Source organism: Paroedura picta, chromosome 11, assembly GCF_049243985.1.
Source record: "Paroedura picta isolate Pp20150507F chromosome 11, Ppicta_v3.0, whole genome shotgun sequence".
Taxonomy (NCBI): domain Eukaryota; kingdom Metazoa; phylum Chordata; class Lepidosauria; order Squamata; family Gekkonidae; genus Paroedura; species Paroedura picta.
The window spans coordinates 25555001-25581920 of record NC_135379.1 but is presented as its reverse complement, the minus strand read 5'-3'; the positions used below and the strand labels follow the sequence as shown (position 1 = coordinate 25581920).

Sequence of the window (26920 nt, the reverse complement as noted above, 5' to 3'; positions counted from 1 at the left end):
TTTTGGGGGTTTGTTTTGTGGAGTTGTTTTATTAAAATTGTTGAAGCTCAGGTAGACTAAGTTCATATCTGAGAAATATATTTCAAGAAAACAGTAGTGTTGTATTTAGATAATTTCATATTGAGACCAGATTTGGTTACTATTTATCAAACGAATCTGCAAAACAATCTTTTATGTTAGCTGTTAGAATATAAAGGTAACTACAGTGACTCAGGCAAATGGTCCATCTATCATTAGCCGTTCCTAGACCTTTCAAAAATTTGATTTGGACTTTTGGGCCTAGTTAAGTTGCTGAAGGCTCTCCTCTCTGAGAAATTAATGTCACACTGACCTGCAGTTTCCAGAGAGAGAGAGAGACAGGTACAAAAAAGGTCATAGGCCTGGGAGTTTGAAGGCTTCAGATCAAAAGGGAGTTACTCATTCTTAATCCCGCTCTTTTGTGCAAGGAACCATGCACACAAAGCAGTTGCTTGATTGTGAATAGTTGTCAGCTGCAGACGTATGCGGTGTGGTCACATGTCATAGTAACACACCTGATTGACCCAACAGGATCATGACAACTGCAGGAAATCTGGCATGAAACAAGACCATTCAAGTTTGGTGCTTCTTGCTATCCTCTTGACTGGGGATAGTCAACCTGTGGACCTCCAGATGTTCATGGACTACAATTCCCATGAGCACCCTGCCAGCATTTACATCATGAATTGTAGGCCGTGAACATCTGGAGGGTCACACGTTGACTACCCCTGCTCTTGACTGTGTGGCAGAAACACCTGCTTCTTGGATTTTTGAACTTTGTAATACTATCTTCAGCATCTGGATCAGAGAACTAAAGCCTGATCAACTGTCCTTGGTTATTTAGTTTCTTTTCTTCCCTGTTTTGCACTGCTTCTATATTTGTATACTTTGTACATTTATTTTACTAACTTAAGAATTATACTCCTATGGTGGTAGGGTTGCCAGGTGGAATTGGACTGGTGGTAGGGGGTTGGGGGGCATGATTTGGGAGCTCCCAAAAATGCTGTCACATAAACATAACATCACACAAAAATGACATCAGCACATTGCAGATGGCAGAGTGATGCTTTGGCCTCGCACCCACTCTCCCCCTCCATCACCTAAAACTTGTGGAATCTCCATTTGAGATTTGGCTGCCTGCAGATGTGACCTGTCACCATCATGCCTGCTCCCCCTGAAAATATTGGCATTTCAGCTACCCGCAGATACTTTTTGCTGCTAATGCACCCACTCCCCCCATCTGAAATTTGCCACCTACAGGCACCAGTTCAGTTAGTTTTATTACGGTCATAGACCAGCATAAGATGATACAGAAACATCCATTAAAACCAGGAATTAAAGCATCTTAAAAGATAACAATGGAAAATAGAAAAGGTAGATAAACACAGCTGTCCAGATTCATTTAAAACAGACCATTCTATTACAAATGTTGATCACTGCTGCGCAGAACTTGGCAACTCTATAAGTTGTATTATTTTCTATATCTGCAAGCAGCCGAGAAATGTAAAATTCTCCTGAGCGCCCTGGGAATCTGCCTAGCAACGGAAGAATTAGACTAGTTCGAATCTCATTATAGAATCGACATTGAAAGAGAACATGTTCCATGGTTTCTGCATGTCCAGAGCCACAGGTGCATTTCCTTTCGGTATACAGGCACCACCTCCTGCCATTGCATCTACTCCCCACATGCAATGGTCACACCCTGTGGCCCTGAGTTCCCCAATTCCACTATTGTTATGTCTAATTACATTTCCTTTTCTATACCCAACCATCGAATAGGGTGACAGTTAATTTTAATATTATGGGAGGGAATGAAAAGTTTCTCTACTCTATCTCTATAATGTACATAATTTTGTAGACCTCTATTATGTCCCTGTAGATGACCTTTAAAAAAACTAGAAACCTCCAGATGTTTTAACTTTGCTTCATAGGGCAGATGCTATAATTTGATGACCATTTTAGTTGTCCCTTTCTTCCCTTTCCCGCATTCCGCAACATCCATTTTGACATGCAGTATCTAGAACTGTACAGTGTATTCAAATGTGGACACACAAAGGACTGTCAGTTGTATTCAAAGTCCCTTTCCTGATTAATCCTAGGATGACATTTGCCTTTAAAAAAATCACTGCTGTATCTTGCACTGGTGTTTTCAGCAAGCTCTTCTACTGCAGCCTCAAAGTCTTTTTTTTTTTGGTCTCTTTCCATTAGTTCAGACCCCCATATATGAAACTGGGATTTTTGCCCTGTCATCAATCATTTTGCATTCACATTGAATTTCATCTGATATGTTACTGTCCATTTACCAGCTGGGAAAGCTTCTTTTGGAATGCCTTCTACTCAGCTTTCATTTTCATCATCACGAGCAATTTGGTGTTATCTGCAAACTTTACTACGTTAATACTTATCTTCAGTTCCAGGTCATTTGTGAATAAATTAAATTAAATGATTCCCAAAACAAATCCCCAGGAGACCCCACTGTATGCACCAGTGTGAGAATTGTCAATTTAATCCCATCATCAGCTTTTCTCCCCCTCCCCCGAGTTACAAATCCATGAATATGACTTCTTATTAAGTTTGCTCCTCACCGGAAGGACTGGGACTTCCAGCCCTGGCATTCCCCTGGGGGGGGGGGGGCGGAATTGTGGCAGTGAGGGAAGGCCAACCTTGCACCTTTAAAAGGCGTCTGGGCACAGCGCCTGGCCTCTTTCTTCCCTCATTGACAAGGTACCCACCCTATCCTCCCTTGAGTGTATGGTTAGTTGATGGAGCATGCATGGGTGTATATGTTACAACGCTTAGTTATGAATATTGTTACAACTTCTGGGTTTGGAGCATGGGTGGATCTGTTTGGGGGGAAGGCAGGGCCTGCATGCTGGTCTCCTCATTTGAAGGGCCTCCCTAAGAGGCTGGGTGGATGCAGATCCAAAGAATGTGGTTGCTTGTGTCCTTCTGGGCTGTGGTAAATGTCCCCCTGTAAGACAAAACTCTACAAAGCTCTGTGAGTGGAGGGCCTTCATCTTTGCATCCTGGTTTAGAATAACTGTTTTCAGATTTCCTGTGCATATTGCTCTGGCCTACTTGCTGTGCAGTTACACTTGGTCTTTTATGTACAATATACTCACAGCTTTTAAAATATTTTAAATCTAAAGGTTATAATATACTGCTCTGCTAGTTATAATAAAAGGCCAAAATCACAATGGGCTGTTAGGACAAATAAAGCAGCTCCACTTGTTATAAAGAAAAGAGTCCAGGTGTTACTGTGACAGAACTAAATGTAATTTTGTTCAGATGTTGCTGTCTGACAGATGTGAATTGTATATTTATATTTAATTAAGTGTGCTTCTATTACAAAAATGTCTCTCTCATCTCACGGTTAACCTCTATTGCGACATTAAATCATGAATAAGTGCCCTGTATGAAATTTCCCCAAAGGGAAAAAATTGCCTTAGATAAATGATGCTCCTAGATTTCTAAAATAAATGGGTTCAGTTTTTCCTGGCCAAAGAACTATTATAATAAGAAAAGCAAAGGGCTGTTTTGAAAACTGATCCTAAAAAGCTTAGGAAAAGCGTGTCTCGTGTTCGTGTGACCTAGTCACAACCTCCCCCCCCCCATAATATAAAAGACAGACCTGAATGGTACTACTCATGTAAAGCAGGGAGAGATGAAAGTATGTGAATAATTTTGCATGTACAGTCATTGAATATTGCTTCACTGGTACTATCTACATTTGTTGGGTCCAGTCCTGTTTTTTTTTTAAGGCAGCTGAAATACAGTTGCCAGCTGTAGGTTGGGAAAATTTGAGGGTGGAGCTAGAAGTGGGTGAGATTTGGGGTGGGGAGAGACCTCAATGGAGGATAATGCTATGGAGTCCACCCTCCAAAGCAGCCATTGTCTCCAGGGGAAGTGATCTCTTTAGTCTGGATATGAGCCATAATTCCAGGGCATCCCCAGGTCCCACCTGAGACTGGTATCCATATATCAAAAGTCCTGGGCAAATTCAACCCTTGATTTATACTGAGTCAGATCATTGCCCTATCCTATCATTTGGATTGTCAGTAGCTCTCCTAAGATTCAGTTCATGTTCTTTAATATTCCTCGCCTTATCCTGATCTTCTAGTAGAAGTTGGCAAGGACTGAATATGGTACCTTCTCCATGGAGAATATGTGCTGTATCATGAAGACCCCTCCTAATAAGTGCACCTAATCTAGGTGCAATGAAAAGTCAATCTAAAGTAGTCCTCATGTCTATTCATTGGGATACACTCCTAGGAGATTAATTTTAGGATTACATTGTTCACATAACTTTCTGGATTTTTGTTTGAGCTTTTAAAATGATCGTTTAATTTTTAACTAAAAGTTTATATCATATGCATAATGCTTTATATATAAGAAATATTTTATTAGTAGTTGGAATCTGTTTAGTGTGTGACCCACTATGACAGAAGCTATCTTGAAGTGATCTGTGTTTCTTCAGGCAAGTGTGGGTCTGTTATTATATATATAAGATAGAAAGAAACTATACCAGAAACAAAAGTAACTCGTGATCTCGTGTAGTAGTTAAGAGCAGCAAGTTCTAATCTGGTGAGTCAGATTTGATTCTCTGATCTTTCACATGCAGCCAGCTGGGTACCTTGGGCTAGTCACAGTCTGGTTAGAAGCTGTTCTCACAGAGCAGTTTCTCTCATAACCCTCTCCAGTTCACCTATGTCACAGGTCCAGCACTGAAATGTATTTCCCATGTGGACACAGACTGTTGCAGAAGTCCCACTGCAACACACTGGTGGCAGCCTGGTGCGGCTGCTGCCGTGCAGAATGGGCCTTTGGGATTCCTTCAGGCAGTGAAAAGCAAGATACAAAAACCAACTCGACTTCTATCTGTATACAATATTACAAACATAATCTTTATGAGGATGATCATTCTAAAGGGATTTTATAATGTATTCATTATTACTAGTAGTCATCGTATGATGATGATGGTGTTAGCCATTCCGTCCAACCCTTGACAATCCTTTGGCACAATTGCTGCCATGATTTCCAGTTTTGCACCACTTCTTTTCGTTGTGTAATATTCTGGCTGGTGTCCATTTTGATCGTATCTAACAGCTGCATTCTTTGTCGGCCTGGTTTCCTTTTCCACTGACCAGTCCTAGCATTATTGCTTTCAACACTGAGTTGGATCACATGATGTGGCCAAAGTAAGTGAGCTGGAATTTCATGATTTTGTCTACCAGCAATAGATCAGGCTTCATGACTTTTGCTGTCCATGGAACCCACAACAACCTCCATCACCAGAGCTCAAACAAATCGATTCTTCTCTTGTCTGAGTTTTTCATCATCCAACTTTCACAACAATAAATGGCAATTTGAAATATGACAGATCTAACTATCTAGAGTAACATTTAGTAGTCAGGCTGATGTCCTTGCTTTTCCATGTTCAGTTCAAGCTCATCATTGCTGAATGACCCAGAGCAATTCGACATTTTATTTCCATACTGCAATCGCCACTCACATCAATTTGTGATCCAATAAAAATGAATTCTTGAATGCATTTGATCTCTTCACCATTAATTGTTATTGTGACATGTCTGTTTTTTGCAGTGGTCATTATTTTTGTCTTGTTAGTATTTAAGAAAAGGACAAATTTCTTGCTTACTTCATTGACCATAAAAATCAGAGTCCAGTGTCTGATGAAGAGTGCTTGCACTCGAAAGCTCACACCTTGAATAAATCTTTGTTGGTCTTAAAGGTGCTACTGGACTCTGATTTTATTGTGCTACTTCAGATCAACACAGCTACTCATTTGAATCTATCTTCATTGACCGTTGTAATCAACTGTTTTAGGCCTTCCTTAATTTCTGACAGGAGGGTAGTGTTATCAGCATATCGAAGATTATTTATATTCCTTCCTCCAATCTTCCTTCCAATATTTGATTGTGTTCAATCTCTCTCATAAAGATCTCAGCATACAAGTTAAACAAGAAAGGGGAAAGAATACTACCTTGGCACACTTCTTCCTCTATTTTAAAACAGACAGAGTCACTAAATGGCTTCTTGGTTTGTGTAGAATGACTGCATGAGTTTGATCAAAAGTACTGGCACCCCCAAATTTTGCAGGGCTTCTCACTATTTGTTGTGATCCACACAATTAAAAGATTTCTTGTAGTAAATAAAGCAAATGCCATTTTTCTGATATTCCCATGATATTCTCAAGAGAGCCATCTCGGTGTAATGGTTTGTAGTGTGGACTTCTAACCTGGCGAGCCGGATTTGATTTTGTGCTTCCCCACATGCAACTAGCTGGGTGAACTTGGGCTTGTCATGGCACTGATCAAGCTGTTCTGACCAAGCAGTGATATCAGGGCTCTCTCAACCTCACTGAGCCCACAGGGTGTCTGTTGTGGGGAGAGGAAAGGGAAGGCAAATATAAGTCACTTTGAAACTCCTTTTCCAAAATCCAGTGCAAATTTGCTGTGTGGTTATGAGTTGCCACACCACCGTCAAAAGGCAGCTTGAACATCTGGTAATTCCCTTTAATTGGTTGTTGCTATGTGTTGTTGTATGATTTTAAGCAGGATCTTCCTAACAGGAGAAATGAGGATTAGTGTATGATAGTTTTGAGTCACACTTTTTTGGTAATGAGATAAACACAGATCAATTCCACTCCTCTGGCCAATTATTAGTTTCCCAGATTTTCTGGCACAAAGCTGTAATGGTTTTGATTGGTACACATCACAGCAATTCTATGAGTATGATGTCAATGCCTGGGGCCTTGTATGACAATTGACTCGGCTCATTCAACTTCCTCCTCAAGCATGTCTGGTTCAAGTTCTATTTCTTTTGCATTTTTAAGAGAGTGAACTTCTGTTCTGCATATGTACAATTCTTATTTATATTCCTGCCACCTGTTCTCGATGACCTGTTGGTCAGTCAGTTCCTTCCCTTGCTTAACTCTGATAATGCTTTTGCAAGCAGCAAATGGCATTTGGAACCTCTTTACTTGTGCAAAAGCATTTATTGTGCATCCCTTTTTTAAGTCTTCTTGTAACTGCTTGCATTTATGTTACCTTCACTGTTTATTCTTTCTGCCCTTTGAAAATCTGCATTAAATTAATTGATTAATTAATAAAATTAATTAATCATTGTTCTATTTCACATTAATGTCCTTTGTTGGTGTCTTTTTAAATGAATAAATGCAACTTTGGGACATATATGAAATCAAACAATATAACTTGGTTTATCCTGAAACATAGATAAAACAATAACACCAAAGAAATAGATCTATTATGTTTGTTCAATTGTGTCCAATTTGCGAGTCGATCACTCTTGATGGGGGAACCATATTAATTTAAAATAGACATTCAAATGAAATTTCCTCAAAATTGCATTATTTTCTTGCAAATTAGCTTCACACGAGATTGAAAACTGGTTTAACATAAATGTATTGATACACACATACTTTGTCTGAAGAAGGGTCTTGAGTTTGGCCAGTAGGAAGCAGAAACTTGTGTTGACAGATATAGCCAAAATACTCACTGAATGTCAAGTTCAGTTAGATTGTCTCAATGCAGGCAGAAAATACCAACATTTTGAGTTACAATGTTCTGCCTTCAAGGTAATTTCTTATGAACTTATTTCTGTATTTATTGGGCAAACAATTTCCAACTCTGATTATCCATTGAAGCTGGGCTTTCACCAGTTCATTCTTGTTCTTACAACTACATCAGAAATCCAGCCCCCTACAAATCATTTTATGATCCCATCAGGTCTGATTCCTTTAGCTTGTTTTACTTTGAAACTAAAAATATTATTGTTTCACTCTTCAATGTGGAAATTTGGCTACCTCCATGTTACATGCTTACTAGAGTAGAAAACTGCCTAATCAGATAGGAAAACAGTTGGTGGTGAATAAATCAGGATTTGCTGAGAATTTCAAAGTGAGAAATTGGGCAGACAAGCAAATATCTTAGGGGTCCTGCCTTTTCCCAGCTTCCCTGTAGGGAACTCATAAGGCAAATATGGCCACCAGGTCCATCTGTATAAATATATATATATATGTGGATGTGTTGTCTTGAATTAACACAACAGTTTTAGGAGGGAAAAGGGAGTTGTACATTTATTTTTCATATTTCTTCAGCAAATTGCATTCCAAAACTTTTTCAGGAGCAACTTTTGTAATTTGTAATATTGTTAGAAAACAAACTAGATCAAAATGGGATTGATCTGGCCAAATGGCTTGGACCATAACCCTTAACTTTCATTTGTCTCAGTTTTAAACACATAAATAATTCCTTTAATAATTTGAACTACAGGCTGTGGATACACCCTGAATAATATCTTCAAGGGGGTAGTCATGTTTGTCTATAGTAGAAGGGCAGGATTTCGAGTCCAGATATCAACAACAATTGATCTAAATGATTGTTAATCAAAACTGTAGTAAACTGTTGTGTCACCATGCAATGAATAAAATATATTTTATGAATATATTATGTTTGTGTGTGTATAAGATTTACATTAAGATAAATAATTTAAGAGTTGCTAAAACATATAAGCAATAAAACCATTTACACAGATATCTTATTATCCTCTGCAAGTCCAGATATCTGACAGACCATTTACGTACTGGGAATTTCACTGCCCCAGCTCCCGTGCAGGAGAACAAATTGGGGGCAGATGAGGTGCACCGGGCCAAATGCTCCCCCATGTGGGTGCAGGAGGAGGTGGGGCAACCTGCCATGACTAATACTTCAGCCTGCAGCCCAGCATGAAACCTCCAGTATGTAAATGGTCATTGGGAGCTTTGACACTCAAAAGCTTAAACCCTAGAAATCTTGCTGGTTTCTAAGGTGCTACTGGCCTTTGATCTTACTCTGAACAATAAAAATATGAATCAGCATCTGATATGCAACTGCTGTACATGCACAGGTGTAGTCAAGACTGGCTTGGTTCTTTTACTACATACAGAACAATAATTTGAGCATCACTGAACCCTCCTTCCGTTATACAAGTTGTGGTATAACAGCCTCAGTACATGCGGAATAGATCTTCTCACATTTCACCAGTTACATAACAAGTAACTGTATTGTAGTAGCTTCCAGGTCTCCAGCATAAAGTCAGCAAAGGCCTTTAGTTGTCAGGCATTTTTATGGTGAATGGGTGCCCTTGGTTCAGCAGCTGTTCCTTTGTTGTGTATATATGGCAACACAGTTGTAATAAAGATTCATGTTGCAGTGGTGACAGGAGGAGTTGTTACACAAGATGTAAAGTTTCCCTTGGATTTCATGTCATTTTTTCTCATTATTAAAACAAAAACTACATTCAAGGACTGCAGGTACCAAGCAATAAAGATTTTCTCCAGTGCTGACAAACCTAGAGACCACGAAGTGAAGTGAATACATGCTGCAAGACATATTATTGTAGTGTGTCTGTGTGTGTTTAGCCCCTAAAGCTTGTCATGTTTATGGCTAGGAAACAAGGTGCCCATGAAGGGTATCAGCTCTGTATTGACATATCTGCATTTGGGAATGTAGTTTTTAACACTAAAACCTTATTGTGATAGTGGCTGAAAGAGGTTTTCACTGCTTAAATCAGCATTTATTCATGATTTGCAACTTACTATTGAAATTAATTAGTTTTTAATTATTTAGATATCAAAATAATTGGCACTCAATTCCCTTTAAGGGAATTCACAGCAAGGAACCTAAGTGGAAATAGGATTGTGCATGGATACTATTCCATACATGTCAAATTGTGTGTACAACATCCAGCCTTCACAAATGGTTCAGCCCTGCTAAATAGGAGGATCTGTAAATTGTGGCACTCTTAATCTCCTGTCTGAATGGTACTGGATCTAGACACCAGTATCCAAAATTTCAATAGCAATTTACAAATTAGGTCTGGTCTTCGGGATCATACACCTCTTAGTGGCTGATGTCTGGATTGGAATCAGAGTTGTTAACTCCAGCATAGTATGAAACTCTTCACCACAGCAGGCTGTAACTTGACAGCACATTCTATCACCAGGATAGCAGAAGAAGCTGGTGCACTTTATATAATGAGCTTCTTAATTTTCAATTGCTATCTGTACCCAATTGTCTTGTAAATCTGTTGTTATGGTATCATGGTGGGTTATTTTGCTACCCCCCCCCCATTTGAATCCTCCCCTTACCAAGTACTATGATTGGGATTTGTTGATTTAATCCATTAATTATCTGCCTCTCTTGCCGCAACTCAAGGCAGACTACAAAGTTTATGAAACCATTTGGAACATTCATAAAAAGTATTTGCAATGAAGCCTAGAGACCTGTTGTTAGGCACATGAGAGACTAACTTTACCAGTTTATTAAAACGATTAGTAGAGTTGTCATTGAAATTGTTAAGGTAATAATTGCTTGAGCTCTGTTGCTAGTTGAGGTGCTTTCCTCCAGCAGGGGGAGTGTGCCATTGCCACAGAGGCTGTAGTGCTCATGTTCTGTGACTATTCTGTGAATATTCCTCCCCTTTAACTTTTCTCCCTCTATAGGCAGAAAGCCATATGGCATTGGTGAAAATGATGGCGACATGTTGATGATCTGGGGTGGAATTTTTGGTAAGTGTCGTTAAATGCTTTCCTTCAAAATAGGCATTGGGTACAGCAATTTATTTTCAATCATCTAAAGACATAAATCATTCCTTTTGAAAAAAAAAGTATACTCTGATAAGCTTATTTATATGATTTGGTATAAAACTTGGTGGATGAAATTACACTTATTTGCATGTTGCTTCTGCTGATTTTTATTTGGCTGTCTTTCCAAAGATAAGCTCTTTTTAGGCAGCCTTTAGAAACAATATTGTGGCACTTCAAGGACTGCTTATTCTTTCACTAATAGAACAAAGTGCCCTTGCAAATACTCTGCAAAAAAACTTATCATTTTCATGGTTTCTGCATGTGACACCATTTTCCCCATGCAAACCTCACTATTGTATTTTTGATTCTGCATGGCACTAATCCCTCATGGCAGTGAGCATGCATTTTCCATGTTGTTGCCTTGTAATATTGTAAACTTGCTTTGCTACAACTTTTTCCTTTACTCTGGTTCCAGGGACACCTTATTTTGCATACATAAATGTGACAATGTTTTTTCTCTCCTTCTCTGTGCTATCATACACAATTTAGGTGAACAGAACTTTGTAGTCCCTCATCCACCAATGGAAGTTTGAGGCAGCCTTTGTTCCTTGTGTTCACCCTTTGTTCTGCTACTACATTACACCAGCAGAAATTAATTTATTTGTTCCCTATGAGGCATTTCAATCCACTCTCTAAGAAGAACAGTATTACTTAGAGGGGGAAAGGTCATAGTGTTAGCATTCAAAAGACTGTGTGCCCCCATGGAAATTTCTTGTTGAAGTCTTCATGTTCCTGAATTACAATTTCCATGAGGCCCCGCCAGCAATATGTGTCAGAGTACCAGTCAGATGATATTGCAGCTGACTATAGCCTACCAATGAACATCTAGTATAATTGAGGAAATACCTCTCCCACTGGATGATTTTGACTGAAAACTCTTTCAAATGCATAACTGTCTACTATGGTGTGCAAAGAACCCAACCACAATGCAATATCAGAGATCATGCATAAACTGGACCATTTTTAAAAGGGGTGATTTAAAAGGGTCAGCAAACTGACTTGGGTACAAAATGGTGCATAATATCCCGTGGTCTGACATGGTATAGAACTCAGGTAAACAGTGAGAAATATATGTAAATTATGAAAATTCATTTTACAATGAGTACAGATTACAAGTTTCTTGATATTTCTCCCCAATGTATCTGCATGAAATAATTTTAATGCAACTGTAGTGATAAAATATTTATTTATTTATTTTTAAAAATATAAGATATCACTCATTTGCAGCCTGGAGTCACCCTTCCCCCAAAGCTCTCTAAAATAATTCCATTTTTAAGACTTGCCAGAATGCCAGAGGGTAGAAGCTCCCCTGAGTTCTTCTAGGAGGCTGTTTTGCATTAATTAGAATAAAGAATGACACACATAGTCTGTACATTGGACAGCTGTCCCTATATGTAATAACCAGGGGTTATCCCCTACAGAGATAGGCAAATTTGCAGGAAGGCTGCCTCAGCTACAGTACATTTCTGGAGGTATGGAGGGGAGACTTTTGTTAAAAGAAAATTTATTTTGACATAAACACTCCTCTCAAGGGTAATAGCACCGGAATTTGGGTATCACTGTAAGTTATAATGGCAACCAAGATTCACACACAAACATTTCCGAAGAAGGCAGTGTGGTGGGTTGGGACAGGAGAGTAGATGAAGCGATAGCAATGGTACGGGGAAAGGAGCAGGGAGCAGGCCCAGAATAGGACATCCAGAACTGGCAGTTCTAAAGGAAAGAGAGGCAGTAACAGGAGGATTATGCCCTCCACTACCCTCCCATATATTTCTTTCAAATAAAACAGACTTGAAATTATGAAGAAAATAATGTGAACATTTATCTGTGTTCTCAAAGCAATTTTATTAGCGTACACAGTCCCAGACTAGTTAGTTCCTGAGATGGCAATTTATCTTCTGTGATGGAGATGGCTGAAATATGCATATGTTATATGAAAACTCACCATACATAAAAGCGAAAGTGGAGAGTAAAGTACAATGGGTACACATGCACTCATTTTGAATACTGATTTATTTAAGGCGTGAGCTTTCGAGTGCAAGCACTCTTCTTAAGACTATGAACTTCTACTGGACTCTGAGTTTATTGTGCTACTTCAGACCAAAATGGCTACCCATTTAAATCTATCATTTTGAATGCGTCATCTTTACAAGTATAAGTTCTCAATGAAACATCTGCCTTCTGGAAAACAGCCAAGAAAACATTTACGACAAATAATGGAAGCATTTTATTTACCAAATTTAAAAAGTGAAAGTAGTCACAAAATACTTTCTTCTATTCTGTTATATATAGATCACAGGAAAAGAGGTTCTATTCGCCTCCAAATTGTCAACATTCTTTTCTGTCTATGTAGCTCTCTGTTTTATCTTGATCCTGGAAAATTATACTGATGCTTATTACCACATATTTAAGTAAAATTATCCTTCATATTCTGAATTTGTGTTGTTGGAAAATATCCCCTGAATAGTGCAAATTGGGTCCGTGACCGTTAACCAGGCTGTATAAAACTGTAAACTTAGCAAGCCCATGATTAACTTTGTTTTTAATACTAAGCTATTTCGAGGGGCAAGATCATCTCTTAATAGCAAGACAGTTACATATGTGATAATTGATCATTAGCACTATTTTCTTCATCTGCTGCTAGGCTTTTTTATTAGTCTCTAAACCACTGTAAACACTTCAGCTCTCTTAATAGTATACAAGTCCATGCGGGGTCCTAATTTGAATTGATCAGGAGGAATTCTGCTGCATTTGAAAGCAGTATCTATGGAAGAGGTAACTTTGTTTAGGATTGCATTCCATTAACATAGGTCTCCCCTCCTAAAATCTACTTGCATTCCACCAGAGAGCCATTTCAAATTTCACTACTATGAATTCAGATCACAAAATACAAAGTCTGCACAAAACCTGCACAAAAAAGTATTAATTCTGTGCTGGAAGCTAGTATTACAAGAAAATGGAAAGACTAAAGAAGTATAAAATCCACATTTCAGAATCCAGATCCTAGGAAAGATACCAAGATAGACCTAGACAAAAGGCTGGGTTCCAGGAGTTTTCTAAAAATCCAGAAGGAATGATCATAAGAAAGCTTGTATGTGAATAATACAACTTGGCATAAAACTTCAATATCAGTTTTCCACTACACTGAATTATGAAATGCCCATAGACACAACTGGAACTTTTTGCTTGGCTATGTCACAGCTGTGGCATGGCTCCATAAATAGTGAAAACTGTTTTGCTCATTTGAAGATGTATGTTCCACTCCATACTGGCTATAATGCATTTGCGGTAGTGCACAATTATATATTTCTCAAGTTATTACAGTTATTCAGACTTTAGTTTCATATTCATAAGAAATTTGAATTTCTTTTCATGCATTAAGTTTCTCTGCTCAGTATGGAATGTTTTTCTTGGAGTAGATAAGGAGCAACAAAAGGAAATTTTCTGATAGGATGGCAAGTTGTTAGATGATATTTCACAAATAGGTTTAAACTGGACCTCATGGTAAAGGCTTGATTGATTTCCATAGGATCTGGATCCAACTCAGAATTATATTATTGGAAAATGCCATGGACAAGGAGAGACCTAGGAAAGAGAAACTTGCTGTTGCAGTTCTCCCTCCTTTTAACCATATTTTAGCACTCACACTGACCAGTTTTGGTGGTTTCTGAATTCATTTCCATTCCTATGATGCTTCTAATACTGACTCAATATGACCATTTATGCACTGGAGGTTTCATGCTGGGCTGCAGGCTGGAGTTTTAGTCATGGCAGGTTGCCTCACCTCTTCCTGCACCCACACAGACCGTTTATGCACTGGGCACTTCACTGTTCCAGCTCCCGTGCAGGAGCACAAATAGGAGGTTGATGAGGTACACCAGGCCAAATGCTCCCCCATGTGGGTACAGGAAGAGGTGGAGCAACCTGCCATTATTAAAACTCCAGCCTGCAGCACAGCATGAAACCTCCAGTGCATAAACGGTCACAGGAGAGCATTTGGCCCAGTGTACCTCATCTGCCCCCGATTTGTGTTCTTGCACAGGCACTGGGGCAGTGAACTTCCCAGTGTGTAAACAGTCTATGTGTTGGCCAACTAAGCAAGTTTCTGACATGCCATATGTTTGAGCAGTTCTACATGTTCTTTCTTTCATTTGAGCCTTATTTTTATCTCTAATGCTGGTTAATTTCTCTGAAAGGGCATGTCACTACTTGTGGTGTTCTTCAAAGCCTGGAAAATATTTCAGGCATTCCTCCATAGTCAAAAGGTTGAAAAGGGCTGCGTTAGACTTTTAGCCTTTGCCTCCAGAAGCCTATAATGTGATTTTGCCCACAGAAGTATGAAGTGTTGTTGTTCTTTTTTTTTTTAACCATATCAGTATTCACATATAAAGTGTACTGATTTCCACCAATTCCCCCTCACAGGACATGGGAGATCCCCCTCCCCAAATGTTCTGGTACTTGGTACTGATTAGTACCACTACCCCAAAAAGTTATGAAAGCATGTATGGTACATGCGTATAGTGAAACTTGGCTGGAAATCAATCAGGTGCATTCTTGGATGCCTTTTCCTACATTTTCAGCTCCATCTACTCTTACAAGATTTTGGGGGGGGGGGGTCAGCTGCTCCTGCAAGAGATTTTATAAAAATTGATCTTTGCTAACACAATCCATACCCCCACCAACAAATCAAACTTCCTCAGGTCTCCATGGCCATTTAAAGTGCAGTCCTCCATTAATCTATCTCATCTTCTTTTGCGGCTTTGAAAGCTGCCTACGCCTGTGGCCATGAATGAATCTGCTGGCAGCAAAACCCACATTTGAATCACTTGAATAAAGTCATATATTTGAGCCTGAGAGTGATAAGTGCCACCACCAAATGGCTGTTGCAAGAGGCGGGGCCTGATCACAAAATGACAGAGTAAATGGATGTGTAACTCTTAAAACAACATTTTGGGCAGAATCTCTTATTGAGGACACTATTAAAAGTTGTTTTAGGATATTGCCTTGCATACACATATCTTATCTTCAGTCACAACATGCAGCTGCAGGCAAAACAATGTTTTTGTTTTTATCTGCACAGCCATTCAGATCTTTAATGGCCAATAAGAAGCCCTGCTGGGCAAAAGGGATCCCTATTACCAAAAGCAGATCTGTGTCAGGGCATTTATGAACAAAGTGAAGGTCTAGTAGCACCTTTAAAAGCAACAAAGTTTTATTCAAGGTGTAAACTTTCATGTATGTATCCACCTGTGCAAATCTCTGGCTCACCTGTTATACACAGATGTAACTGTGGCTTCATATTCCTGTAGAATATGGGGTGGGAGAGAAACTTAGCCAGCCTTTATTGATCTAGTCCAAATGTGACATATAATAACAAGAGGAAATAAGCAGTTCTCATTATAAAGGTAAATTCAGACAGTGAAAGATACAAACGGGTAGCCATGTTGGTCTGAAGTAGCACAATAGAATCAGAGTCCAGTAGCACCTTTAAGACCAACAAAGATTTATTCAAGGCATGAGCTTTCAAGTGCAAGCACCCTTCCTCAGACTATGTTCTTCTTACATGACAGTGGGAATATAAAGCAAAAGTTAATTCTGTTAAGTTAGTAAACTGTGTCACAACATCCAAATACAGCCATACGATAATTCTTTGCCAAAACAGCCAATCAGTCCCCTCGAATTCAGGTGTAGGTCACAAAAACATAGGAGTTTCTGCACTATGCAGAAAACTATGCAGAAAAGCTTTGTGCCAGTTTCTCCAAGAAACTGCTCAAACATCTGATCGGTGTTCTGTACTACAAACAGAGCTACTGGGTGTGGAAATTAAGGATAGCACTTCCTGAAGAAAAATTAAAAGGACTGAAATAAAAAATGGGAGTGGGCAAAGGGTGAAAGGAATGGAAAGTCATTTGGAGCAGTGATCCCCAACCCCCGGTCCGGGGACCGGTGTCGGTCCGTGGATCAGTTGGTACCGGGCTGCAGCTCCTCCTTATCCTTCTCGCTGGCTGCTGCTCACCTTTGGTGCTCTCCAGCGGCCGCCATGGCTGGGGCTCCCCCTCGGCATGGCACTGCGCAGCTGCTGCTGGCAAGAGCCCCCCAGTGGGCGGCGGGAAGTCAGGGGCACCAGCGGGAAAGCAAGTGGAGCAGGGGCTCAGGTGGTGGCAGCGATGTCCCTCAGCAAAAGTCTACTCCCCTGGGCCTCAGTAAAATTGTCAAGCACTGGTGATAAAAAGGTTGGGGACCACTGCTTTGGAGTGCACAGAAATCAGGAATAATATTGGAAATGAGAACATGTGGAAAAGAGAAAGGTGAGAGCTGGGAAATGGGAGGGGATACAGAGAAACTTTTGAAATGAGAAAACAGAAAAAAAAGGCTAACTGGGGGATTCAGAGATCTGTCTTGATGAAGAACGAGGTTGCAGAGAAAGGAGAAAGGCTTTTACGAAGAAAGAAACAGAAAATGGAGGTGGAGGGAAGAAGCTTGATATGCAGGCACAGCTTGGAAAAGAGGAGGCAAATTGAATGGCTAGTGGCTTAAAAAGAGTTAGAATTTTTCAGTGACATCAATATAGTGCTGTGGCCTTCTTGAGTTAATGTAAATGTAGAAAGAAGTAGCAGAGTAATGGAGCCGGTGTACCTCAGCTATAGATTATTGGACTTCAAAAAGAGATTTCTTAAGACTTATTGCCTTGCAGGTGAATACCTGTCGCCATAAAGACACCCAGACAACTGTTGGCGTTTAAATAGGCCACAACTTTATTATAACCATAACCAAGCGTTGGAGAGCATGGGGTGAAGGAACCAGCCATCTCGTGGCCCACCGGCCACAAGGAAGCCAAGCATTACTCCAACAGGCATGCCCGGGGCCCTCCGGCATCCTGCCGGGCTCCCCGAGCCCCCAATGGCCTGTTGGGTGTCCAGGGAGGTGACCCCCATTTTGAGAACTCGTTGAGGCGTGAACCTCTTCCGAGTTCCCTAGTCACCCGGAAATGCGGATTTTGCCGGCAAGGCTCCTCCTCCATGAGGGATGGCCGCCCGGCACCGCGTACACACAGCCTCTTATGGAGGCCCCCTTTCTATAGCAGGCCCGCACGCAGGCTGGGTCTGCTCCCATATGGTTCCTCCCCCATGCCCAAATTCCTCAAGTTGTGACAATTAAGCAAAACAAATCATTAATACATTCTTATTCAAGTTCTTATTTTCAAAAATTTTGCAATTACAAACTTTCCAATACCATCATATTTTTAACAATCATAGTAACAGGGAGGGAGGGTGGGCAACCTCGGCTGCAGGGAAGAGGGAAAGAGACTCGCACCTCTTTTCCCTCTCCCTAAATGGGCAACGCTGAGGAGCCTGGGAGGAGAGGCCTGAACTCCCTCCCTCCCAGGTCTTCCCCAGCAACAGAGCCCCCACAGGATCATGGGACTTGAAGTTCCAGGCAGCCTCTTCCTGGCGAGGGCTTCCCCGCAGCGGCAAATGCGCCCGGGGTAAGTCCCGATCGCCCTTGCCTTGCAGGTGAATACCTGTCGCCATAAAGACACCCAGACAACTGTTGGCGTTTAAATAGGCCACAACTTTATTATAACCATAACCAAGCGTTGGAGAGCATGGGGTGAAGGAACCAGCCATCTCGTGGCCCACCGGCCACAAGGAAGCCAAGCATTACTCCAACAGGCATGCCCGGGGCCCTCCGGCATCCTGCCGGGCTCCCCGAGCCCCCAATGGCCTGTTGGGTGTCCAGGGAGGTGACCCCCATTTTGAGAACTCGTTGAGGCGTGAACCTCTTCCGAGTTCCCTAGTCACCCGGAAATGCGGATTTTGCCGGCAAGGCTCCTCCTCCATGAGGGATGGCCGCCCGGCACCGCGTACACACAGCCTCTTATGGAGGCCCCCTTTCTATAGCAGGCCCGCACGCAGGCTGGGTCTGCTCCCATATGGTTCCTCCCCCATGCCCAAATTCCGCCACAGAGCGGGGAATGGGAGCCCCCATCCCCCAGCTCCCGCCAACGCTTCCACCACCTGCAGCCTCAAACCATGCATAACGCAAATCATGTAACCAGCAGTCCATCCCCCATTCTGACAGATGGACTCCATCTGCTCTGTATAGAGCCCAAAAACTGTGGCAGATATCAGGGTGCGGAATATAACGACCGCCTGCCTTTGCCAACCACTTTGCAATTGCTTCATTATTTTCTTGCACAAAATGTCAACTTTCTTGGGGGAAACTGCCCCTCTCCAATTTCGACGCTCGAGAAGTGCCGACCACCATATTCTAATGCCTGGAAATCCTGATGTAATCTTCTCAAGGTCCAACTTCATGGACTCTGCCAAGGTCCAACTTCATGGACTCTGCCAAACCGAGAGCCTTCATGCTGGTGATGTCGTTTTCTCCCAGTTGAATGACTAAAATATCCGGCACCAGTTCGCCTCACAGCTGTTAAATCATCTAGCGAAGCCCAACACATACCACGCCGACCAGCCCAGGCAATTCGGTAGTGATCTTCCAGACCCAAGTTGCAGGTCCATCCGGACCGTAAAGAATAGCGGGCCGCCCAGTGGACAATAATGTGCCCGATGACCAGTACTTTCGGCACTTCCGAGCATCGATCTGCAATTGAATGGCACACGATATAGTTATAACACCAAGCCCGGGCTGCCTTAATGTCATCGGAAGGCAACCCTGAATTTGCCGCTTCCGCGGCTGCCCCAATACGGAAGGAGTGGGTACTAAATTGCTCGGCTGGTAAGCCCGAGCTTCTCAATGCACACTTCAAAACCGAACCAAATTGGTACCCAGACAGACACATTCCGTTCAAATGTATCAGCAATGGACCAGATATGTCTGGCCGAACCTCCAAAAAGGCTCTCGTAGCTCGGACCGGGCAAGGACCGCCCAGTGGGGCAGCACGTAAAACCACAAGTGAACCTCGGCCCAATTGGTCTGACTTCAATCGGTGAAGGAGTATGTGCAGACCCTCTTCTGATACCTGCACATCCTCCTTTGCTAATGCCCTGTCCCCCGGACTTGAACGGGTGTCAGCCAACAATTCCCCACATCGGAAAGCCCCCCCCAAAAAAAGCAAGCGTAAAAGCCGCTCCCAATAAAACTGCTTCGTAACAACTAGAACATACAGTGGGCAGCTGTTGCAATAGGCCTTGAAGTATGGCCAGAGAAATCGGCTGCCTTGCGTCCGCTACAGCCGGACTAAGCCTCTTCCAACCCGCTAGGGCCTTGCGGACTAGGAATGATGAAGTTGGGTCTGCATTCCCCATTGCTTTACACAAAAAAGATAAGCATGCCATGTGGACTCCCATTGTCCGAGGTGATAACCCCTGCGACCTTAGCTGTATAAAATATCTTAAAAACAGACTCCTCAGTGGAGGGCCAGGCACTGTCCCGATGAAGTCAGCATAACCCCGAATAGCAGCTGAATAAGATCGACGAGTTGCCGGTGCCAATGAATTGTTCACAGCCTCTATGATGGGTCCAAGCCAAGCATCCACAATTCCTCCAGGAACCGGTCCAGAAACTGACACACCACCGGTGCCAACTGGCGAAATCTCTGCTCCTGAAAGGAAGACAGAGCGTCCGCAATAACATTAGAGGCGCCTGGCACATGTCTAGCCCAAAACGTAATGTTGCTCCCCAAGCAGGCCCTCACCAACCTGCGCACTAAGCGCATTACCCTTAAGGACTTGCTGGACTGGCTGTTAATGATACGCACTACAGCTTGGTTGTCGCCGCAAAACAATACCCTGCTATTGAGGAACAATTCTTGCCATATCTCCACCGCTACCACTACTGGAAAAAGCTCTGGAAAAGTGAGATCCCTAAGGATCCCAGACACCGCCCACGAATGTGGCCATTTTTCAGCTCACCATCTGTTTCGGTAAAATACCCCAAAACCCAGGCTGCCTGATGCATCCAAATGAACCTGAAGGGATGATTCTGGGGACAGTGGCGTCTGCCACATAGTCACCCCGGAGTATCCTTCTATGAACTCCCTCCACACTTGAAGGTCCTCCTTCAAAGACCTTGACAATCTAATGTGATGGTGTGGTGAGGTTACCCCCGCAGTTGCCCTTGCTAACCTTGCACAAAAGGCACACCCTGGTGAAACTGCTTTGCAGGCAAAATTTTAAGTGTCCCAGGAGACTCTGCATCTCCCTCAGTGTACATTTTCGTATTGCCAATAAGCCCTCCAACCGGTTCCCTAGTGTTATGACCTTATCTTCAGGTAACTTTGATAAGCCGAAGTCAGAATCTAACAATATGTCTAAGTAGCTCAACCTTGTTGAAAAACCTTCAGTTTTTTCCGCTGCTAGCGGAACCCCAACTTCCTCCACTAAGGACTAGAAAACCGCTAGTTTGTCTGCGTAGGCTGATGAACCAATAAACAAAAATTCATCCAGGTAGTGCGTGATATGCGGACTCCCCGCTCTGGTTTTTGGCCTCCCATTTTAGAAAGGTACTGAAGGACTCAAAAGCAAAACAGGAAATGGAACATCCCATAGGCATAGCCTTGTCCACATACCAGAGATCCTGGAAATGACAGCCCAAAAAACAAAATTCTTCTGGACGCACAAGCAACAGCCGAAAGGCTGATTGCACATCACATTTTGTCATCAAAGCACCCGGGCCACAGTCCCGTACCAAACTATTGCATGGTCTAAGGATGCATATTTAACCGAGCAAAGCTCCAGAGCAATCCTGTCATTCACAGAAGATCCCTTTGGGTAGGACAGATGATGAATGGTCTATACTGTCCTGGTACTTTTTTAGGCACTACACCCAATTGAGAAACTCTAAGGTTCTGAAGGGGAGGACGACAGCAAGGGCTAGCCATCCGACTCTCTAAACATTCTTTTTTTTTTTTTTTAATCTTTTCGGCCACTACTTCAGGCATTTTTATTGCCGATTTTAAATTTGGGCTAGTCGTAGCCTGCCTCTCGCCTCTCGTATTCAGTTCTCTGAACATAGGGGCCCACTTTGACCATCCAAGAGTCACGCTCTTTTAAGTCCCATCTGGCCTGGTCATTGTTGGAAGCCTTCTCCCTAGCTTTTTTATCATACGCAATTGCTGCGGTGTCCCCTGATAACACTGTGGCCTCCATCACGTTGGTAAAGTGTCTGATCAAGTGCCACCCCCTTTTTGGGAATGCACCTGCCACCAAACACATATATTCCCCAAAACCTCTAATCCAGTTGGTGAAATTCCGCTCCACCACGTTGTGGCTTTTTCGTACCCTCCCCCTCTTGGAGCCCGTCTTGGGGGCTTCATCCTCAGGGCGTACAAAATCAAAGACATCCACATAATATCCAGTCAAAGCCTTTGTCCTCTGCCTCGTGGATAAATGAGTACCAGGAGGGTCATCCCCTGCTGGGAAACCCATTGGAGGCTGAGTAGGTTTTCCCACCCCCAAACCTTCACTGTAATACAACCTTGTTGCCTCCCTGTAGCAAGCCAGCCACGAGGGAAGGCCTGGGACCAAGGCCCTCTTTATCCAATATGCTACATCCCCCTGACTCGCCATCACAGTGTCATCCTCAGATGAAGAGGACTCAATGTCATGCCAAATGCCGTGCCTGGGAGCGCTAGCTCCGACTGTGCTTCCGGCGCTTCTTGCCCTTATCTGTAGGGGTGACCAGCTCGCCTCAAGCCGAAGGAATGGATCCAACAGCAGCAGCCGGACCAGGTTGTGCTGCCTGGACCTCAATCACTGCTGGTGTTAAATCAAGCTGTGCCATTGGCGGATGCCCTTTGGTGCAGCTAAGGCCAGGCTGCACCGAGTTCCCCTGAGCCATATCAAGAATTAAACCCAGCTGCCCCCCAAAGATGCCCGGCTAAAACCTGCCGCCAGGGCAGGCGGCATCCCTGAGTTCTTCAGCCCCACTAGAGGTTGACCCCATTTCTGATGACTCTGCCTGTAATGAGGCCCCCCTTTTTACATTGCTAGAAACTGTAGAAGAGACTGGCATATGACCATCTGGCATAACCCCAGCACCTCTAGTACCAGCTGCCAAGCTGAGGTGCCCACCCGGAGTTTGCATGTAACCTTTCTGAGGAGGAAATGAACTCCCCCCAGTCCCAGCTCTTGCATCTGCCCAGGAGGCCTGTGCCCCATTAGAGGCCCAAGTGACGTGTTGCCTAGATTGGGGCCCTGCCACCTGCGGACCAACGGACAGTCCCACTTGGGGCCATGCCCCCTGCTGGCCAGAGAACTGCCTTCTTAAAGGCCAAACCATTTGCTGACCATGAAGTTGGCCAGAGTGGGGCCAAAATGCCTGACCATTCCCCCCTTGCCAAGAGTTAAGATCTGCCCCAAGAGGCCAGTATGAAGTTGGGGGTGCCCCCCAGCCTGGACCCCATCCTCTACCTGGGCTGGCCACCCTGCTTGGAATCTCCCTGCCAAGTGCCAACCCAGCTAAAATTGCCTGTCCAGGTCCCACAGATGCAGGGGGTGCCATCCCCCCCTGCCCCTGTGCCTGATGTGGCTCTGCCAGAGGGGGGTATTGTGGTATTACTCTCCCCCATTGCCCAATCCCCGCACTGGACGGGCTAGTAGCCCTCTGCTGACCACTACCCTCCATAACAGACCCCATAGGAGGGGAGCCAACTGCCGCAGCCTGCAGCCTCTCACGCTCTCGTCTCCTAGCCCCCCTTGTCCCATAAGGAGGCTGAACTGGCTGGCTCCCCAGCCCTGAGCTTGTCTGTAAAACAGCCCCCACAGCGGCACGTGGAGCAGGCCTGCCATGCGCTTGATTCGCAGCGTGACCAGGCCCCTGAGCTCCACGGCCCTGCCCCACTCACTGGGCTGAATCAGCTGCCCGCCATGGTCCCGATGCCCCTACGGGCCCCACAGCCCCACCCCAGGCCGCAGCGCGTCTCCGCGGGGCCATCCTCTGCCCATCTTCCCTGCTGAGGCAAAAGGAACTTTTTTTTTTTTAATTGATCGCAATCAAGCGAAACCGCTCCGATTTTATCTCCCTTTCTTTCCTTTTTATAAAACCAAGCCCTAGGCCGCTCCTGAAGGCCAAGGCAGAGCTCCCTCACGGCAGCTCCAACCTCGGCTGCAGGGAAGAGGGAAAGAGACTCGCACCTCTTTTCCCTCTCCCTAAATGGGCAACGCTGAGGAGCCTGGGAGGAGAGGCCTGAACTCCCTCCCTCCCAGGTCTTCCCCAGCAACAGAGCCCCCACAGGATCATGGGACTTGAAGTTCCAGGCAGCCTCTTCCTGGCGAGGGCTTCCCCGCAGCGGCAAATGCGCCCGGGGTAAGTCCCGATCGCCCTTCTCCTATCCCAGTCTTGACCTATCTCTAATAACATTTTAATAGCTGAAATGGTTCTTAATTGAGCTACGGCTGCTGCTAGCATGGCAACAGAATATGCTTGTGCCATGAGGGAACTAAAATGAATAGTACTGTGAGCATGCTCCATTTGATAAATCTATATTGAGAAATTCAAATACTGAATCACAGCAATAGAATTAAACCAAAACATGTGACTGACATATGTTCCCCTGGATTTCCATGTGTATTCTCAAGTGTTCCACTAATCCTAGGTTCGTATACTAAATCACTGAGAAGCAAAGAGATACACGTGAGAGCATTTTAAAATTTCGATAACGTATCATACTACTTGGCTTTTTGTTTGTTTTCCTTATTTCCTTTCCCCCCTCTTAACTGAATAATATTTTCAGTTGCTGCTATACTCGAACAAGCTAAGACTGGAAAATAAAGAATGTCATGATATTAAGGAGGAAGGGGGAAAGGGCAGGGATGTGATTTGATATTTATTTAGAAAACAGTTCTATTTCTATGGTTAAGGTCATCAAGCGTTCAAATAATTTCAGGAGGGGCAACAATAATAACAGTGAAAGAATTATTTTCAAAACTAACATTGTGTGAATAAGGATTGGAGGGAAAATCCAATTTTTGTAACCCTCAGCCTTGAAACATTATGACATTACAAGAGAATGGAGAATCTGCAGTGGAGTTTTAGTTGTAAAGTTCAAAGTATTGAACTACTCTAAAAGCAGACAGTAATGAAGTAATATAATTGAGAGTGAAAGTTCAGACTGCTTCACTGGCATGTTTAGAACCCAATATCCCTTTAGAGACTTATCCTAAAGGAGTAATTTGTCTGCTTGTTGGTTTAACAGACATTATCACAGGTAACTGCTCCTGAGAACTGGCTACATTATCCTGACACTGACCTCTTTTGGTTTCCTCATGGACCAAAAGTAAGTAACTGAGTATCTACTTTATATTCGTTCCACAGAAAATAAAATACCTTTACTGCCAGAATTGTTCCATGCAGTGCTGAAATTGCTGGGAGGATATATGGCCAGAATTATACTGCTTAAATATACATATCGATCAGAATGGTCCATCTGCATACTTCTAAAGCTCATGAAATATGAAAACATTTGACATTGATGCTCATGAATTTTGAGGCCTTGAGGATCATTGTAATGTTACACAAGTGTCAACAGAGGTGAAGAAAATAGGGTTTATGAATTTCTGTCTTCTGTTTGTGCATGAAGCAGACTTTTTTTTTCTTGCTGTGAAGTTCTTCAGGAGTTCAGGAGGAAACTGAAGGCATTCTTTTTCCAGTAGCAGAAGATTCTTTCATAGGTGACCAAGATGAGATAAAGATGAAACTACATAAACATGATTGAGGTGAGTAGCTATGGTCAAGCAATAGAACAAAATGTGACTCTATTGGTACCTTTAAGACCAACAAAGTTAAATTCTGGGTATCATGTTTTGTATGCATGCACAGTTCATCAGATTCTAATAATGTTGCATGCACATGAAAGCTGAAAGCTACATAACCTGAGTTTAAGAAAGGGCCTCTCAATCAGGGACTATATTGTGTCTCAAAGTATAGTATTTGCCACAAAAATCAGTTTTTCATAATATATTTAATCTCAAGAGGTGAGATTCATTCATTCATTCATTCCTCTCCCCTTGCGGCTCAGGGCAGTTTACATATAACACAGGAAGAAGAAGAGTTGGTCATTTCAGGATCCAGTTCAGGAAGAGGGGGGATTCTGGGAGCCCAGTAGATGGGTGCTGGTTCAATTGACCTCAGCCTGGCTGAATATGCCTGGCAGACCTCAGACTGGCAGAATAATTTCATTTTGCAGGCCCTGCAGAAGCTAGCTCTGGCAGGGCCCTGGTCTCTTCTGGGGGCTCATTCTACCAAGTCAGGGCCAGGACAGAGAAAACTCTGGCCTTATTTTGAGGTCAGGCATGCTTCTTTGGGACCAGGTATCACCAGCCAGTTGGAAGTGGCAGAACATAGAGCTCTTTGGGGGGAATAGACAGTGAGGCAGTCCCTCAGGTACCCCCCAGACCATATATGGCCTTAAAAGAAAATACCAAGGCCTTAAGCCTGATCTGGGATTCAACTAGTAGCAAGTACAGTTGTTGGAGGGTTGGCCGAATGTGGGACCTCCATGATATTTCTGTGATGACCCTGACCAGTGCATTCTGAACCAGTTGTAGTTTCTGGATCAAGATTAAGGGTAGGCCTGCATACAGTAAGTTGCAGAATTTGAGTCTAGAGGTGACCATCACATGAATTATTGTAGCTAGGTGTTCTGTAGCCAAGTAAGGTGCTAGTAGTTTGGTCTGGTGCAGTTGGTAGAATGCCAGCTGTGCTACTCTTGCAATCTGTGCCTCCATGGAGAAGGAGGCATCAAGGATCACACCCAGATTTTTGGCGGAATGAACTACTGACAGTTGTATCCCATCTGAGATTGGGATTCCTTGCTTGGACCTTTTCTACTCAGCCACAGGACATCAGTCTTTGAAGGACTGAGCTTCAGAGGACTCTGCTTGAGCCACTCTGTCACTGCTTCCAGACATCTGGCTGAAGATTCTGGGGGTGAATCAGTATAGCCATCCATCTGGTGGAAAATCAGGGGTCATTTGCATATTCACGGCATCCCAAATGGTGCATAAAGATGTTAAACAAGATTGGAGAGAGGACCACTCCCTGTGTGACCCTGCATGTGAGCAGGTAATGGCTTGATTGCTACCCTCTGTCCGCAATCCTGGAGGAAGAAGATCAGCCATTGGAGGGCTGTCCCTGGTATCCTGGTGTTGGTGAGGCGGTGAGTTAGAAGGTCATGGTCAACTATGTCATATGCTGCTGTGAGGTATAATAGTACGAGCAACGCTGACTCGCCTTGGCAATGGAGGTCATCTGTCAGGACAACCAGCACTG

The 26920-nt window shown here is 43.2% G+C and overlaps 1 long non-coding RNA gene across 3 annotated transcripts in view; it reads left to right on the top strand.

The window, feature by feature from the left end:
• Nucleotides 1–26920, top strand: part of LOC143820360 (uncharacterized) — a 116039-nt gene that overhangs the window by 46432 nt on the left and 42687 nt on the right. For 2 of the 3 annotated variants that reach the window (XR_013225317.1, XR_013225318.1), the window contains exons 2-4: nucleotides 10541–10606; nucleotides 24846–24926; nucleotides 25256–25365. This is a non-coding gene — a long non-coding RNA (uncharacterized LOC143820360). The remainder of the gene's footprint in view (nucleotides 1–10540; nucleotides 10607–24845; nucleotides 24927–25255; nucleotides 25366–26920) is intronic. The other variant, XR_013225319.1, reaches the window with a different exon arrangement.